Source organism: Lissotriton vulgaris, unplaced genomic scaffold, assembly GCF_964263255.1.
Source record: "Lissotriton vulgaris unplaced genomic scaffold, aLisVul1.2 SCAFFOLD_825, whole genome shotgun sequence".
Taxonomy (NCBI): Eukaryota; Metazoa; Chordata; class Amphibia; order Caudata; family Salamandridae; genus Lissotriton; species Lissotriton vulgaris.
This window is the reverse complement of record NW_028251728.1, coordinates 691,251-703,808: the sequence shown is the minus strand read 5'-3', so window position 1 is coordinate 703,808 and position 12,558 is coordinate 691,251.

Below are 12,558 nucleotides of genomic sequence, written 5' to 3'. Positions count from 1 at the left end.
CTTTTTTACAAACAACCTATGTTTTAGCTCAGTTCATTTCGACCACTTATTACGTTCTGTTGCCATCTCCATCTTTAGCCCTAGTGAGAAAAAAAATGTTTGGCTTCTCTTGTACTGCAAAAAAAGAGCAGCTCATCTAATAATGTTTCTTCTGCAGTGCTGTAAATCATGGAACACTGCCCATATAACTGAGCCTCAGAATTCATGTGAGCAATAAAGCTACAAAACCACCACCAAGCTGTAATGGAGATTATTTTTAGCCTGAATATATTGGTAACAATTTCAAAAGAACTCTATCTAAGTCATATTATCAGGGCAGCCAAATATATTTATTTCTATTTGTTTATTTATACATTTTCTAGAATGGTATTCCAACAAAGGTATCCAGTAATTAACACTAATTGTTTGCTGGACTTAGGAAAGTCCTTTGAAAATATCAAACTGCTGTATTATATCCTAAACTTAACATATTTATTCAATTGTGTAAAAACAAATTAGGTAATGAATCAGGATACAGTTTAGGATTGTATCTAAAAACTGAACTCCCCTTGTGTAGGAGCCAAACACAAGCAGGATTAGTGTCTGCTGAGGGAGGCATGTATGTGGTCTTGATAGTTCCACTACCATCCCTTTCCCAGAAGGCAGGTCTCTCTAAATATGTTATGTGGTCCTCCACTGGGGGAGAAGATGTCCCTTGAAGGTGGAGTGCATACCTAAATCAACTGCAATATGGGAATGTGATGCGAAATGAGCTAAAGCACTCCTAATACAAACAAGATTATTTATAAATTAGTAAATAAGAACACAATCTAGCAGGATGGAATCAGGTGAATTTATTTTTAAAAAGGAATAGAATATCTTCAACTGATCAATAAAAGCAAACGTGGGTTTTAACGGGTCTCTGTGGAAGTCTTTACAATATCTGGGTAGGAATCCATTAAAGCTAGAGAAACACCCAAAATCATTAGGATATTGCCAATGGGACCAGGATCAAGGAGCAGACTGGCTGCAAATCAATTAATATGACGTGATTTTGGCACCTGAACTGGGTGAGTTATCTTGCCCTTTAGAAAGAGTTTGCAGCAAAAATCACCCAAATGAAAGCTAGTGCAGCCTATATGTGAAGCAAGTTCTGCATCTTTAGTGTATGTCAATTGGAGTCATTGGTGGAGATAAGCGTGGATAAGACCACCGTAACAGGTACCTCAATATGCATCTGAAGGACTTGTATGGATGCATTATCTTGGTTGGGTCTTAATGTACTATGCAGACCTATTTAATAGCAACTGATATCATTTGATGTTTGTCTTACAACCTCAGTTTGGCATTGGCAGCAGCTCATAGGCAGAAAGGTTTGAGGTCCCAAGTATGCTCCACGGAGGAGTGCCTTCTACAGAGCATTATGGCAGTTTATTTTGGCATGGTGTTGTGATGAAATGATCAGACATACAGATCATATATCCATTCTGGGCAAAATAATATGCTGCGAACAACACAGCAATACTACCCTAGATTCCTCTTATCTGCTTGATATTTAGAACTTGCCCGGGTTTGCAGAGTTTTCTGTGTGCTGGCAGAATCCATGGTCAAATACTGAAGACATCTCCACTGGAACATGAGAGGAGAATGAGTGCCTTTAACCTTAGTTTTTATGTTTTCAAGGCATTCTTTGTGGAGAGATGTGTTGACTCTCTGGTTGTTAGAAATGAGCAGGGTTTATTGAGTGCCATCCATCCCTGAACCCAAATGCTACAGCAACCCCTGTTAATAATGAGAGGAAATTGGTAATTGTTAGATCATAGTTTTGACATATGGGTAGGCAGAAATGTGATAAGCCCCCCAATCTGCACCCTTAAGGGGGAAGAAAGACTTGTGTGGGAGTTGTGGCCAATGACGAGAAAGGGATGGCACCCCACCCATTCTCTTTTTGACACTAATCTCTGGTGTCCATTGGGCCTTTTGACTGCCAGTACTGTGCATATGAATAATCACTCCAAACTGCCACTTTGAGGGGGTAGAAGTCCATCTGGGTCTTAGATAGTTGGTTAGCATATGATGCCTGTATGGGTCAACCTGACCCGATTTATAAAAAATATTTTTCACCTAGTGGTAGTGGGCTTTATGCCCTCCCTCTCCCATGGGTAGAATACATAGGGGGTAATGCCCTTGTCTGCCCCATGGAGACAGAAAGACTGTCTTTGTCTTTTGGGATGTGAATGACAGACAAGCTGACCCGTGAAAAATAAGCTCAGCACACTGTTCTTGCACCACACATCTGATTGATGACAGATTGTACGTTATAATTTGTATTCGTGATTTCTACTCAATAAAGATATAAATACAATTTTTTTAAAAAGACAGACAAGCTGACCCGTCACCCATTCCTCTTTTAAAGTGTTTCTTGGTGTCTATCCTGATGTTTAGTGGGTTTTTGCCTATTAAAATATCCAGAGCAGTTCTGTTCAGGGATTAACCTTCTGCAGTGATCCCAGAGTAAGAATCTATTAGTAAGCAGTACCATTGGAAAAGGGAAAATCTCCTTTTTCCCAAAGTACCTCTCCCATTGAGACAAGTGCTCAGGGGTGAACTGTTGTCCTGAGCACCATTCATAGGAGCCTTTAGGTTCCAGCTGCACTTGATTTTGTATTTAGTGACTTTATGATGCATGTTTTACTGAGTATCACTGAAAAAAAACAATATACCAAGGAAAGCTTTTCTGCTGCATGGTGAGACTGACAGCAGAAAAGGGAACCCACTATTAGAATCCTTAACACTGGCAACTTCCTCCACATCATTACTTCCCCATCTTATTTCTTTAATTCATTCCAATGTGTGGTCTATGCCCTCAGCAATTGCTTCTGCTTTCTCAAAGTGAAGATTTGTTTGCCAAAAAATTGCCATGCGCTCTGGAATTATTGATGGATCACACTAATCGGTCCCTTGAGTGACTTGATTTTATTAAATCAATAAATTTGCATGCACATGCTATTTTTCTGAGATTCCCTACAAAATTATCCATTCTTTTTGTTTCCCTTGCATATGTGCAGAAAAGTATGTCTCTTAAACATTGCTGCGTGATCAAAAGTGTTCTTCAACTTCATTGACATTTCAAGCATTTCCCTTGGTTCTCCATGTCCCCTTCTTCAAAGCTAGCAGTACTATTTCTTCCTGCTAAGCCTACATTATGAAGTAATACACTTTGCTTCCCAGCGGTAGGAATCATATGCACTAGTGGCTACCAAAAATGAGTCAAAAAGCTTCTTCCCTTTCTACTAACAATGGTATTCCTGCATCTAATGAGAAAAGGTGGTAGAGACTACATTAGCCTCGACTATCCTCCCTCGTTAGTAAACGGAGCTCAAGTCATTAACTAAAACAAGAATAAAAAGAACTACATCAAATAATGAGTTATGGGGTGTGGCTTCAATGCTGAAATATGATATTCTATTAAATTATTATTCTATTAAAATTATTTGTACCGCGCACTATCACCATAGGTTTCTTGGCGCTGATAGTAGCGGATCGCTGCGCTCACTTGCATTCACGGAGTTAATGTTTCTTTTACTGCCCTTCATGGCCATGCTTGGTGTCCCTTGACGAGGGCTCCTGTTCCCTAACTTTCTTGTGTATTTGCAAGCCGGTGGGAACCGTCAGAGACTCGTCCTCTCTACTCTGTTGCCGTGGCGATGAATTCCTGTCACACACGAGTTACCGCCATTTTCTCAGTGCACCACTCGCGTCTTTGATCTCCATTCTACCCTGCCTCATATGGTAACTGGCTCCTTCTATTAAAATGTTCTGGCCAAACTGATTTTATGCAGTCCTGCCTAATTTCTTTTCATTATTAGATATTTTTCCTGAATTTCAACTATATATGGGGGCCTGCATTCTTTTCTCATGACGATATATATTTTTTTATCTTTTAGATGAAATACTGATATGTCAGTGGTATTGAAATGAAATGAAATGTTATTGTTTACGTTAATTAGAAACACAACAATACATTTTCTAATAAGTTAGTGAACTGTAATTATTATATGATTCATAAAACTGACTTAAAATACTCGTGTTTAACTGTTATCAGCTCTCAATTCTGTATAAAAGCTGTGGTATTGATATATCCCTCCATATTATTTGTTTTTTAATATATCAATGCATGTTTCTCATCTTATCTCCTACTCATGCAATGCCTTGACTATCGTCCTTTTATTTACCTTTATTATACTATATGGACAGACTTTGATCCTTTCAAAAGCTTAATCAGCACTCAGTTCATTACGTCAAGATGTCCAGCGACCTACATACTGCCTTGAAACCATAATTGTCTTGCACTAAGCCTAAGAGAGTTAACAATGACCCTCCATCTCAGATTCAGTCATCCCATAATCTTGTATTAGATTCCATTTGGGATGAAATGCGTAGCCTTAAACCATTCATCTGTGCAAACAATGAAAAATTGCAACAAATTGAAGATTGATTGATTATTATGGAGGATGAGTAGCTTGATATGGAACATCATGTTGGTAATATTCAAGATATGATTACCAAAATTCCTATGCTGGAACAAGAAATTCTAAAACTTAAACTGCATATTGAGGACATTGAAAAACAAAATAGACAGAATACATCTCTGCCTTTATGGTCTACCTAGGAACATTGAAGGCCCTGATCTTTCGACCTTCTTTTTTTTGGGGGGGGGAAACCTTTATTATGTAAAGAAAGAGACAATTACAGACCTACAGCCACAGAGGCTGGTCAGTAGCACACAACAATATCCACATCAAAGTACACAGCTCTTCAGCCGACAACCCGAGGGTCCGGCAGCAATATCTCGTTTACTCGTAAAAGCATGTGGTAGAAATAGGATCAGTGAAGGTTTCGCATTTTATATTTTATATAAATAAACAACAAAACAAAAAGAAGATCGAGGCATTACTTTATGACAGATTGGCTGTCCCTCATGGCAGTGGGGGATGGGTGGAAAACATGCTACAATAAAAAAGGAGGAAAAATCCTGGGGAGGGGAGGGGGGGGACCCAGTGGCAAAACAATGCATTATAGTCAACGAAGGCTAAATAGTGGGACCGCACAGTCAAGGGAGAAAAAGCGGATCTGGAATGTCGGTGAATGGGGGGTGCAAATCTCTCCACGATACGCGTTCCATTGACCCCAGATCTTACCCCATTTCTTAGGTCTGCCACGGGAGACATATACAGTTTTTTCCCTGAACATGGACCAATCCATGTGTTCCTTCCACGCTAGGAGTGATGGCGGCCTCTGAGAACCCCACAACTGGGCTATATCTCGTTTAGCAACCATATTACCCAATGTGACCCATTGAGTGTGAGCAACAGTACAGTCATTCAGCTCCCAAACATTCAACAGACAGCGTCTAGCCTCGGGCAATAACACAACACCCGTGACCTCACCCATAACTGCATGCACAAGGCGCGAAAACGTAGCCACCTCGGGACATTCCCAGAGGATATGCAAAAAAGTACCCAACATACCACATCCGCGCCTACACAACCCATCCGCAGAGAAACCCATATGTACCAGTCGTGGGCCCGTGACATATACCCGATGCAAAATTTTAAGTTGCACCAGCCTAATACGTGCCGGAATGGCGACCTCTTTGGAGGAAGATATCGCCGCCTGCCAGTCTTCATCATCCAGTTCCAACCCGTCACTGGTCCAGGCATTCCGCAATTGTAGAAGGAGATCCGAGCGATCGTTAATCAGCTTCTTATAGATAAGAGATATCGTGCTGTCGGGAACATATCCGTCAAGCACTCTATCCTCAAGAGGAGAGGACTCCGGGATCGTAGTGCCAGCCGGGAAAACTGAATTAAGCGCATGGCTGACTTGAAGGTACCGGTAATATTCCCTGTCATTCAGTTTATATTCCCGCTGGAGTACCTCAAAGGTCTTAACTTTACCCTTGGCCCAAAGGTCGCCCACCCTGCTGATACCGATGAGATCCCATCTGTCAAAACCCTTCGACGTCCATAGGCCACCCAGCGCTTCCGCGGCGTACAATGGGGTCGATTTCGTCAGTTTATCTTTCGACCTTCTTGAAGAGATTTTTACCTGAGCTTCTTGGCCTTCAATCTTCATGGCCTATTCATATTCAACGAGCACACCAATTGGTCATCCTCAAACTCATTCTACTAGACCTCAAGGTATGATAATGCTTTTTTTGGGAATTCACTGACTTGATGCTTGTCTTGAAAGCCTCTAAGGAAAATCATTGTCCAGTATGTCTGGACACAATATCTTCACCTCTACGGTCATCTGTAATGCAATAAATACTAGACGTAACGAATTTTGGCTCTTTGAACTCAACTGAGTCACCTGAACATTTGGTATGGCATTCTTCATCCTCTGTAAAATCACCTATGATGGAACCACACGTTCTTTTGATGATCCGATTAAACAAAACATTTTCCTACAAAATATTGCATAGCAAACTATGGATGGTAATCCTTAGAGTTCTTAAACTTTTATGTCTGTGCATGGCCTCTTTCTTTTTTTCTTTTTCTATATTATATGGCTTTTTTTCTATATATTCTCTTGTCTCTCTCCATTGTCGTTCTTGCTCTTGGTGCTGACATGACTTGTGCTCATTCTCCTTCTTTTTTACTTCAGATCTTGCTTTTTGTCCTTGATCTGTTTTTTTATTTGTTCGTTACACTATTTCTTCTTTTTGCTTTTTTCTTCCATTCTTTTTCCTTTTCCTTTTCCTTTTTTGTGTCTCTTTCTTTCTACTCTCTCTATAATTGTTTGAGTGTTTAATTGTTTCTCCTCTCTATTTAATTGGTAGTTTCTTCATGTTATTTGATTGTTGACACATTAGTCTAGTCAAATTAGGTAAAAAAATGGGCTAACCTAGAACTAATTGCAATACAATTTCTGTGAGTGGATTCTCATTGAAAATTTTCCATAGAAAACGATGGTTAAAAGTCTACCACTCTATCATGACGTGTTAATCCAATATGGCAGATTTTTCAAAATGGCTGCCCATTATTTGAGATATAGGGTATAACTGTTTATATGCCCATGTATGGTATCTTTTTATATGCTTTCAGGGAGGGGAAAGTAAAAAATAACATCAAAAATTGTTTCTGATGACCATATTATCAAATAATCGCGGAATATGTCAGATAGACAAAGTTTGTATAATTTTTTCATTGACTTATATGACAAAGTGTGAAGGAATTACACATTACAATTAACTTTTGAAATAAAAAGTTTGCTATTGTTTGTGTTTTGCTTTGTAACTTTGTTATTATTGTTTGTTTTTTTGTTAATCAAAAATGTTTCATTTATGTGTTACAGGTTCTTGCGAGTTGCTGTGAGATACAGTAAAAATGGACGTAGAAAAGTGTTTCATTTGTGATGTGGTGTTTTAAGAAGATGACGATGTATCTGTACTCACTGAAAGAGGAGTGTTGGAATTCAAACCACATGCAAGGAGAGAAAATATCTAATGAATTAAAGCATGCAGATTTCTTCACATTTTGGTGCTATTTCAAAGCTGCATATATTCTAATATCTGAACTCTTACTATTCTGTTTCTTATTTGGTTTACAACTTCAGGGTCTTTTCTATGTATATTTATGTAGCAACATACTTTGAGATGCCCTTCATATGTTTATTAGAGTGTTATTGTTTATGCTTTGGTTTGGACATTGAAACCTAGTTTTGTTGTTGTATCTTATCATTGCACAGTTCACTAAGACGGAATCCTGAAGAAGGTAATGCCGAAACCCGCGTAGTGCTACCTACCGCCAGTTTCATAACTCTATTATGTCAATTATTTATACAAGATTGATGAAAACAAAGTATATAATGATGAATATGAGAAGTTAGACTAAAAAAATCAGAGACTTACAAGTCAAAACATATATCAGTTTAGTATATTCATTGTATTACTTAGATTAGCCACAACGCTCATTGTATCTTCATTCTTGACATCTGTAATGTATAAAAAGAGCCCCTTTTTATTGTAAATGAGCATTATTATTAATAAATTAATGAATGTTAACTATATAAGAAAATGTTTATGAAAACTATACACTAATATTTACACACAATAAATTAATTAATATCAAAAGTTTGATATCATTGTTCACTTGGTGTTTATTACATATTCTGGTTTTGGTCGCCCAAACTAGCAAATGTTCATCCTCTTGCCTGAGGCCTAATTTTTCCAATTCTTTCTTTCCTTGTAACAGGCAAGTTTATCTTGTGTACAGGGGCCCCGTTCTTCACCACATTTGTGTACCTGCAGCCTGTCTGCTAGGGGTAGTCTTTTGTTAGCATGTTTGTTAGGCATCCTTTTGGGAGCCCTTTTTTATATACATTAAGACCTTGAGTTGTGTCGGTTGTACATTTAGTTTCATATTTTTCAGGGTTCTATAAACACAAATCACTTGTAAACCTTTTTTTAACTGTCCCAAAGCAATTGTACTTCTCTTTATAGATTATAATTTTCATTCTTTGTGCTTTTCTTTTTTCTTTGTGGTTAATTCCACAAATATTCTTGCTCTTATCACCACTTCCTTCCTCTATACATCATGGCTAGCCTTCAAACATTTGGGGTCACAGACGAAGATTTTTCGTCTATGGTATGGACCTCAACAGTATTTGGCCAACAAGCTACAACAAATACGACAAAAATGAAAACATAATAAAGTTACTAGCATTAAAAAAGATAATCAAGCGCATTGAATTGCATGGTCAATACATGTTTGAGAATCTTAGGGCAGCAGTAATCCCCCAAGGGCTCAAAGTTAGAACCATACCAGGACGATTCGTCCAGATCAAGCAATTCCTCGAAAGATGGTCATTGATTGCAAATTGCTGTTCTCGCGATCTCATGATGTTGATCGTAGAGACAGCCAAAGAAGTTATGCAAAAATTGGGTTTAGAAATCTCTGAACTTGAAAGCAAAATCAAAAGTACTTTAGCAATAGAAGACGCTAAAAAGAAATTCGATGACATAGATAGAGATCTTCATTCTTACACGGAGTATCTAACAAAAAGAAAAATGGACAAATTGAAAAAGATATACGTCTTTTCAGTAAAGAAAACACTTATTCGTATCTAAAAGATAATTAGTATACGCAAACTGAGACACCTCCCAATGAACAATACACATACAGATCTTACAACCATAGAGTCACAACTTTCTTGGACACGTCGGATTCTGACAATAAGAATCCAAACAACCAATATGATCAATATAACCAAAGGGGAAACCAATATACCCCAACACTGACCCCAACAAGTTACACAACTTTTTTTAGGAAGACACTTCTCCAGGAGAGGCAACTGGCAGACACAATACCAGCAGAGATTGAGGGAAAATCAACAGATGGACCACAACCAGTACCTTGTCACATGAAATGCACAGTACTGGAGGAAGTAAAGGAGAACCCCATCTTCAATCTGAGACTTTCACCAGCAACTCATACACTTTTAGCAAAAGGTCTGTCATATGTCCCCCATTCAGGTCTAAACAATTTTGAATTATTGTCTGACCTGATGGCCTTTCTCTGCAAAGTCTGCCTCAAAGCTTTTTTCTCCCAGGAAATAATAGAGCTACCCAAAACAATACCTCAGGGTTAGCGCCAACATCTTTATTCACTCCGCAGTTAGATCAACTTCCACCAGAAATAGCGGTATTTGAAAAGGTAGAATATGAGAAAATTGTCACAATAAGGAAACACGTATACCCAAAACACCCTATAACATCAGTAAGGAAGAATACCAAGCCATAATTCACCTAAAACAGACCCCTTCTATCACAATTAAAAATTGTGATAAGGGAGGTGGCATGGTGGTTTTAGACACTACCACATATATCAACAATATGGAAATCATGTTGGGGGACATCAACTTCTACCATCCCCTATATTGTGATCCTACCAACAAATCGATTAAAAAGATCAAAAGATTGACAAATTTGGCCTTTAAGGACAACCACATATGTGAAAAAGAGCTCATTTACCTTAATGTCCAGAACCCAAAAATGGCTAGTATCCATGGTGTTCCAAAGATACACAAACACGAACTGATCCAACCTACAGACCGATAGTTACAACCAACGGTTCGGTCACAGAACATTTGTCTAAATACATTGATGCTATTCTTGATCCTCATGTACCCCAAATACCCTCCTATGTCCAAGATACTAGACACATAATCAATCTTATAGAAAATACCACCTTCTATACCAATGCTCATGTTTTTGTTACCTTGGACATAGAAGCGTTGTATAGTAACATCCCTATAGAAGGAACCCTTGAGGCTGTTAATTGGTTCATGAAGGATATTAACATCTCATGCTCTAAGATCTTCATCTTAGAGTGTCTTCGAGTAGTTCTAGAAGATAATGTGTTTGAAGTTAACAATAAACTCTATAAACAGACCAAAGGAGTCAGTATGGAGGCTTCCTGTGCCCTAACAGTGGCACATATATATGGCCAAATTTGAAAAAAGATTAATCCATGACAAAATAGCGCCATTCTTCGAATCTGTGACCAAATGGTAGCGTTATATAGATGATATCTTTTTCATTTGGATAGATAACTCTGACACACTAACAATATTTTAAGAATGGTTAAACCTATGTGACAAGAACATACGTTTCACAGCCAATTCAAGCAGAACTCAGGTTGAATTCCTGGATACTGTCATCAAAGATGTAGATGGAAGAATAGGTGTAGATCTGTATACAAAGCCTACCGCATGTAATACCTTGCTTTATTATACCAGCTTTCATCCTCCTGCACAAAAAAATAGCATACCTTTTTGGCAATATCTTCACCACTGCCGTAACTGTACGAGCATCAAAGATTTTGACATCAAACTGTTAGTATGAAAGAGAAGTTTCTAACACGAGGCTACCCCAAAAAAATGGTGAGAGACTATGAAAAGAGCACAATACTACGACAGACAACATTTACTGAAAAACAGTGCCATTAAAAATAATCATAGCAACTTTATTTCAACTTGTTTGAGTCATAAAAGTACATACATTAAAATACAACAGTTCAAGTTAATCATCCAAGAATTAATTTGTAAGTGTGGGAGTAAAAAAGAAATATAACAACAAGGTCCAGAACATTCACAAACGTAATACAAAATAGTATTTATGCCAAGATATTTTAAAAACTAATTTAGTATAAAAACCATTAAAAAATCTATTAAGCATTTGAGTTGGGGCCGGTTAATGGCTTTTGATACAATGTAATACACTGTGGCGTAGAAATAAATCAAAGCGTTACCAATGTAGTCATCAGTGGCCGAGTCTCATAGGGTCTCTTGGTGGGGTGGTCCAGCCCTCCTCTACTGGCCTCGGACATCCACAGACGGCCCGCCCTTTGCCCAGGCTTAGCCCGGCGCCCGCCCGCACGCGTCCCGCGATGCGAGAGCTCTCAGTGGTTCTTATGCGTCTCCGGGCGCGGAACTGGCGTAGGCGTCTTCCTGACGCTAAGAATGCTGGGCCGTGTAGACCTCCCTCCCTGCGGACATTTATCCTGGAGGGGTAGATTGGACACCATTAAAATGATGATTGTACTACATGTCCTTTTTCTATGTTACCCTTCAAAAATCCCAATTATTACTTTACTTAAATTAACTCTATTTGTAATAAATTTCTTTGGAATAATAAATGAGCTTGTATTGCCTTAGCTTAACTAATTCGACCCAAAAATGAAGTTGGTGTACGTTTCCCAAATTTTACGTTATCTCATACTGCTTTTTTAATTCAAGGAGTTTATGCTTTGACTTGAGACTAGTCCTATTCCTCAATTAATTATTTTTTAACGTTCTTTACTGCATGATCTTTCTTTCCATGATGTCATTTCTATGTCTAACTGTACATTTATCTCTAAAAACCAGGGGGCATATTATCAAGGGGGTTTATCTCCACTTTTTTGGCTTTAAAAGCCAAGAAAGCGGAGATAAAATTATCTCCCTATTACCTAGCTGTTGCTAACACCAGTAGGAGATAGCGACCATCTTGGGCCCCACTTTGCATGTCAGTGATATTTATCACTAATGACATGCAAAGTGGGCGCGCCAAGATGTTAGCGACTGAAAACAGTCGCTAACATCGCTTTCTCCCATTACCAACTTTTGGAAATATTCGCGCTAAGCGCGAATATCTCCAAAAGCTAACACCTGCTATCCAATGGGAGGTGGATAACATGGCTAAGAGTATTAGCTCGGTAATGCATGAATATCTCTGACTTTTCAGCGATATTCATGCATTGCGACGATTTTTATCGCATTTCCGATAAACCTTGGTAATACCAAGGTTTATTTACGGTAAAAATTGCCGCAGCTCAGCGGTTAATTTTTGTCTCTAACCAAGCAATAGCGATAATTATCGCTATTGCTTGGTAATATGCCCCCAGATTTTAGACTGCTCCCAACATTTAATGCATACACTATTTACCCATAATTCTGATTTTTAGCAATCTTTTCTTGTTTTTTCTATTGGGTATTACACATTTATTAAATTTCATCATAAATCATTTTATTTCA